This window comes from Brienomyrus brachyistius, chromosome 23, assembly GCF_023856365.1.
Source record: "Brienomyrus brachyistius isolate T26 chromosome 23, BBRACH_0.4, whole genome shotgun sequence".
NCBI classification, from domain to species: Eukaryota; Metazoa; Chordata; class Actinopteri; order Osteoglossiformes; family Mormyridae; genus Brienomyrus; species Brienomyrus brachyistius.
The window spans coordinates 19,138,888-19,146,561 of NC_064555.1; positions in this window are offsets into that span (position 1 = coordinate 19,138,888).

The window sequence follows — 7,674 nt, forward strand, 5'->3', positions numbered from 1 at the left end:
ACCTACACAATATTAGGCTGGTGGTTGTTATAATGTTATGGCTGATAAGTGTTTATGTAAATGCACTACTTGTATATTAAACACCTGCCTGTTACTTGGTCTCCTTCAAGAGGGAAGTACCCAAAAAGCAAAAGGTTTTTATGTTATTTTTGAGTCTCAAAAAAAGGCATGTGACGGAGGGGTAGTTTTTCACCTAAAGTGCTCTTTACCTGCTTTCAAATAACAAACAATGTGTTTTTACTGAATGGGGTGTAGGAGTTACTAAGATACCAAAACTATACGAATCTCACTCTCTCTATTTGATTATTTCATCAAATACTCTTTTTGGGCTCTCCGTCAAGCTATAGTTGAGGCAAGTAGCTTATTTATGTTTTGCTAGGTTAAATGGTATTACTGTGTTTGCACTGAATTTATTTGAATTGAAACCAACTAGATTATTCTTCCTGTCATTCCAGTTCACAATGGCTGTATGTTGTGGTCAATTCAATTCAAATTCCAATTCATGAATATAATATTGCCACAAAATATAACTTCTTAATTTTACACAACCCTGGACAGCATTGGCGTTTGTGTCAGGTTGACAGGCTTTGTTCCCACATATTGATTTGTTATCAAATCATATCGGAAGATGGCAAAACATTGTATCCTTTAATAACATTCTGGCTCCAGAGGGAATTGCATCAAAAACTACATATTCCTTGACTGTCACAGGAATATCAATTTTCTGTAAATTGTCAGAATAACTAAAGGTTTACCACTGAAGTTAAGTCGCCCAACTAGTACAATGTTGTTCTGGAACCAGTGTAAGAACAGTGTTGTGTGTTAGTATAGAATGTCCTTAATATTCCAGACATACTATCTATGTGACAAAGCACAATATTGGTAGGCTACTTAAATTTCATCATCTGCAACTGCTGCACCTGGGGTAGGTAAGCCCTAGGTGTGAATTTGGAACGGGGGGTGGGGGCAGGCCCTAGGTGTGAAGTTGGAAAGGGGGGGGGGGGTGCCCATTATACGTTTTTGCCCATTGGTCAGTGTACAGTTGTTCCGTCACTGATCCAGATAGATGAAGAATGATGGCTGAAAATTTTTAACCATTTGATCTTAAAATTATTGTTTAAATAAGTCACTCCCACATCATCCATTTTATCTTTTAAGTAACACAGAAAAGACAATCATTTAAATCCACCATCAATGAGTTAAGCGCCCATACACGGCACACTCACTGAGTAATAGGTCAGCCTGAATGGAACATCCCGATCTCAGTAAACATGCATTTAGTTATTTTGATATACCAGTACATATTCTTCGAGCAAATACAAAATCATTCATTCCTGAGAGTGACCGAAATAAAAGAGAATTATGGTATCACGATACCGTCAATGAAACGTATTTACAGACAGCAGCAGAATCTGATTCGTCTGTGGTTTCCCAGAATGCACTTAGTTTTACAACAGCATTCTGACGTTTCTGATCAGTAGATGGCGCTCAACCCATTTAAGCAGGAATTTCACTGAATTACATACATGAATGAATAACGTGCAGCTTGTCCTGCATTAACCCTTATTTATTCTCCACTTCCCTGGCTGACTGGATCAGTCGGAAATAATAATATTAAATAATATAAAAATACTTATATTACAGCAATCATATCATTTATTGTTTCCCAAAGTACTCAATCACAGTTCCTCCTATAGGAGGCAGTACTGGCCTAGAAGAAAATTTCTGGTAAATAAATGAATGCGATGCCCTCTGTTATACTCTTGTCAGATGAATGCCAGGTACAAATATGACTATAGCAAATTTCAGAATAGGGAATATATATTAACTCACTGCATTGAGTTTGTAACCAAATATTGTAATTCTGTTGAGCTGTTAGCTTTTTTGAGAAGCATTTAGCCTCTCAGTCTGGCTTACCTCTCTGTCTCTTCCTCCAGTCCTGTGGCCCACGCTCACACCCTAACCCAGTGCTACACTTCCTCGAGTTGCCATGAGTTAGGGGCCCCTTCTCTGTTCCAATGGCATCCAGCCAGGGCTCCAGACTAACTTTTTCCACCAGCAGCGCTGGCGCTCCTTACAGAAAATGTTAAGAGCACCAACACAAAATCTAGGGGCACCATGTAAATCAATATGCAATACAACACATTCAATTTAACTGTATTACTGATAAGTGCTTTGGTAATAAACATACAGTTTACTTCATTCAGTTTTAAAGTTAAAAGTCATTAAGTTAAGTGGTGTTTTTTAAAACATAAACACCAAAGTTTGTGTCGTTGTGACCTAAGGGCCAAGCGAGAACTTATGGACCTCCTGTGCAGAATTGTCCCCAGCCCGTGGGGGGCTGATATCGTGTTTACATCCTCGCATTAGCTCTCCACTCTGGTCTCCATCACATGCACACACCAATAGGGTTGGGTATCATTTAGATTTAATTTATTCCAAATCTGAATCCAGTTCTGCTCATTGAATCCGGTTCTTATCGATTCTTGGTTCCGATTATAATACGCCTAAGACGGATTTTCATATTTTTCAGGAACAAAATACTGCATTCGTTCTCTTTAAAGAGTTCAGCTTCAATGTTTACAACAAAGGTTATTTGAAGTAGTTATTTCCATATTTTGTTAAAACAAGACCAGGGTTTTCAAAATCAAATAAATAAGTTGAACAATCACACATGAATCTTGGATGTCAGTTTGCCACTGATGTCAGTAATACTGTACATTTCTGTTTAATCGGCCTGAACTTAATAGTATGCAGTTTTAATAATCAGTGAATGGTAAATACAGGTATGTCGGGTTTATTACATATTTGGCTCACACGTTTCTGCATGCAGACCAGGACCAAACACCTAACACCTCCCTATCTGCCCCCACCATAATTTATTTAATTTTAAAAATGAAATAACATTTCAATATTAACCTGTTACAGCCTGTTCCTTTCTTGTATTGCCCGTCTCCTCATTTGTCTGCCAACATGAATTAATCATAATTAACAGTAACTTTTTCCTCCCATAGTGGGAAAAAGGATATCTGTGATCACAAAACCACTGCCTGAAGTGGATGTGTTACAGGAGCAGAAGATGATTAATACTTAATTGTTGCATCTAATAAAGAAGCAACATACTGTAGTGTATTATTAGTTACAGTTAGATTTGGTATTTGTCATTAAACTGAACCCACAGTTCCCACTGCAATCACCAAAGAATAAAATCTATGTGGTAATGGAGCTGGATCAGGGTGGGTCTACTTCTAGCCCCCCAGTCCAATGCCAGTACATTGGAGTTCACCCTGGCAAATGAGACGGTCGCCCTTCTCCATTGTTCTGCAGAGGGACTTTACTACAGACATGGATAATGACAGTGAAACCTGGAAGGGTGTGACTGGGAGGAATGACCTGCTCAAACAATCCGAGTGGTGATCACTTGCTGGATTTATTTGACTTCTGTGCTAACCACAGTTTGTCCATAACAAACTCTATGTTTGAGCATAAGGGTGTTCATAAGTGCACCTGGCACCAGAGCACCTTAGGCAGCAGTTCAATGATTGATTTTGGGTGGGTGCTGAAGAGATTACATGTCTCGGCTGGCCTGGGAACGCCTTGGTATTCCCCGCTGGTGCTGGAGGAGGTGGCTGGTGAGAGGGAGGTCTGGGCATCCCTGATGCCCCCCATGCTGCCCCCATGATCTCACCCTGAATAAGTGCAGGAAGATGGATGGATGGATGGATGGATGGATGGAACTATGTGGAAGTCAAGGACTGAATTTTTTTTGTTTGTTAAAAAATCTTTGCTGAACTGAAGTAATTTATAAGCCAATTCACGACTTTGATGAAATTCATAAGGTCCCAACTTCAGGGACCTCAGTGGTACATTCAGCCCCGATAATATCTGACCTTCGGGTTTAGTAGTGGGCAATTTCTGAAGTAACAGCTGCCTTAGCAAAGCAGTATTTTCAAACTAAAAACAGTGGCTTGGATCATATATAACCAAAATATTGACTATTAGTCTGATATATAATTATTGATACCATCCAGATGTTACGCTCAGGTATATACAGTACTTCGAGTACATTTTTAAAAAGCAGCACTATTTTGAAATCCACCAAGATACAGTTTTGCTGAAAGGAAACACGGCACGGTATGCTGTGATGCCAGGATACTGACAAAGCCTAAACAGCAGTTTTACTGACAAATGTGTTCGCAGTTTGTAAACAGGAAAAAAAATTCTAGTTCAAATGTGTAAGTGGAGTTGCTGTGCTTAACCCTTACATAGCCGATTAAAAATGCATGCGTAGGAAACGATACGTGGAACCAGAATTCCAATGTCTTATTGAATTCCTGGTTTTTAAAAATTTATAACCGTTTCTAATTTGGATCCAGTTCTCAATACCCAACCCTACGCATCAGTCCTTGCTCCCTCATGGTGTTTCACGTAATATAAGATGATGGTTTAAATAAAAAAAAATAATTAAATGGCAAGTCCCACTGCTCTGTCTAGTTATAAGGTTTAGCCACACTGCATCCAGCTATCTTCCTGCTTGCTGCAGAAGCTTCTATAGTCACCCTGGCTAATGTCATACTAATTTCGCTTTGTTCCTTCTGCCTGTATAGATTTGTAAATATGTAGATGTGAGTCTGAGCATAACTATCTAAGTATTTATGAGATGATGTTGGCGATGCTTATTCACCAGGGGGCAGTATGTCTTTATGCACTATATCAGAGCCAAGAATTAGGCCAGGTAATCCTGCAATATAATATATACCCCCAAGCAGAATTCACCAAACTGAGTTGCCTTGTCTCTCGGTGTTCTTCAGAACATGATAACTTCATCTCTGTGGAGCACTAAACCAGCTGTACCAGAGGGTTGTCCGTTACCTTCGTATCTCGTGGCCAGGACTGTGGAGGTCCATGCCATCCCATCACTGCACAGCCTCCCTACTCATCCACCTCAACATTAACTCCCTGAAATACCGCAAAGGCCCTAGGTGGGGCCTCCTCAGTATGTCACTGTCTTTGGCCACCTAAATATCCGTGATCCTTGTCGTGACGCCATTGTCTGCGTCTGCAAAATCAAAACTACAGAGGATGAATGGATTCAACAGCGGTGTAGGGCTCAGCTCTCACAAAGGTTTCATCTTCCTGTAACCACTGTTGGAGTCCATGAATAGATTATATGCCATTTCATTGCTACCTATCTGAAACCAACTATAAATTACACATGGCCACAGGCAGGCATGGGACACTTTGAATATAAGAACTATGGATCATGATCCTATAGGTCTACTTGGCGTCTGTGCTGTTCTCCCTTCTCCTTGTACAATGCTAAGGGGCTGGGGCCCAGCACTGGGAAGGCGTGTCACACAACGCCCTGCACAATACACCGACAAAAGGTTTCTACAGTTTTGGATTATTTCAGTACAGGTGATGCAAAAAAAATATCATTGCTCTTTGCTAACCTCTGCTTGCCCTTTTCTCCTCTTCACGAATTCAGTGAGAGGTAATTCTGTAGACTTAAGAAAGGAACCCATTTCTTCGAGATTAATATCCAGCTATATATAGGGCTGACTCTTCGCAGCTCTGTCATGTTGTTTTCAGGATGAGCAGAGGCTGTGTGTCTTTGTGTTACACTTGTGCTTCTGTGCATGTTTGATTTATTGGCAGTACTGACATAAGCTCCACCTCCACTGCTTCGCTCTTCAGATGACAAGGCCTTGAAAAGCTTCCAGCTGGGTGTTACGGCAGATAGTGACCTAATGTCATCCTGCCCCAGGTGAATAGGGCATTTGAAAAGGCACAGTGACACAGAGCCAAAAGCTGCAGTACATGGATTAGTGCAGACAGTTTTAATGGACAGAAAGGAATGTCCAAAGTCCACAGCCACGTGTGGATGACCTGGATTTACCGGGTCCCTAAGAATCCTAGGTAAATTCTGGATGTGTGAAACAGGGTGCCTGGACAATCCAGTCGTCCTCCTGTGCACTGTTAATTCTAACCAATTCATCTCAGCTACAGTTCAGCTCCAGCTATTTAAGATTCCAGTTCCTAATGCAATCTAATAGCTGGACTTTTTCCAGGCTCCCACCTACCAAAAGTCCAACATCAAGTTTATCCTCATCAGGTCAGGTCAGGTCCGGCTGGGGAGCATGCACTGGTTCAGCGCGTCGGTGTCTCCACCACAGAATCAAACCCCTCGGGATCCTGGCTGGCAACCCCCCAGGTCAGCATACAATCCAGTCCCACCCTCTATCTGACGCAGCCAGGTGTTACATGGGCATCCCCTTAACTATGTCTAGCCGATCTGGTCATCTGCAATAACAATTGTTTTTCTTTCCGGACTCCTTGAGCAACCAGTCCTTTGACACAAAGTCAAACCACCGGTACCCAAGGACTTTCCAAAGAGACACCAAAGGAGTTCATTCTTCATCTCAGCTCACGGGACAGGGTCCATGTCTCATAGCCATACAGCAAAACAGGGAGCACCAAGACTCTAAAGACTTGGACCTTTGTCTTCTTACAAAGAAATTAGGATTGCCACACACCCCTTTCCAGTGACCTCATGAGCCCCCCTTGCTTTCCCAATCTATCTACTGACTTCATATGCAGAGTCAGCAGAGACAGTAATATTGCTGCCGAAGTAAGTGAACCTCTGGAGAAGGTGGACATTCTCTCCACAGACAGACACGCGGCTGACAGCTGTGCCCAAGAGGTCATTAACCCTTTCAACCCAATCCATTTTACAGCACTTTTCTATCCTTTTGATTTTTAGGGTTATAACCCTTGAGCCCCAAATTAGGGTTAGCAATCTGAGGCTAGGCTTAGGGTTAGCAAAAGTATTTTATATCCAGACAACAAGATATGTTTTTATAACTGTTCTGTTCCCCAGTAGGATAGGAAACCACAGCTTAGTATGTTTTAGTAGCATAATTTCTACTTTACAAAAGCCTACTGGTTCACCCTAAGGCCCCAAATTAAGGTTCCTACTTTCCAACTGCCTGTTCTATAACCCTTAGGCCCTAAATTAGGCTTAGCAATCTGAGACTAGGGTTAGGGTTAGAAAAAGTTTTGTTTATCCAGACACCAACATGTCTTTTAATGACAGTTCTGCTCTGCAGTCGGATAGTAAACCACAGTTTAGCAGGCTTTAGTAACATATTTCCTACTTTCCAACTGCCTGTTGTATTGTATGATGTATGTTTTTGTGTTCAGTATGGTCACAAACTAAAGCGTTGACTGTTCACAACCTGATTTATTGGTCAGTGCTGCCTTGCTTTTATAGTCTGCGATATGTACATTTCTGCAGATATATCCAGATACATCCTGACCTGTTAATGGTACAGAAGAAAGAGAATAAAACAATTTGCACATTGTAAGACACTGAGTCCTGCATGTGGGTGAGCATCACAGGAGAGCCGCTGTGTGTTGCAGGAGTGAGAATTCCTTTTGGGATTAGCAACAGCTGCCAGTGATACAAGATCTATGGCTGATCAATTAGGATAATATCTAGTGATAAAGTACTCAGCTAAACTAAAAATCTCCCCAGAATGCTGTTGAGAATCTGAGTTGTGATAGGTTTCATTCTTCCTGTGTCATGCCCATGCCCTTTGTTTGTCCTAAGTTTTGTCAGTTATTCACTGTACTGTCTCACTGTCTTGGGTTTTGTAGGTTATTCACTGTACT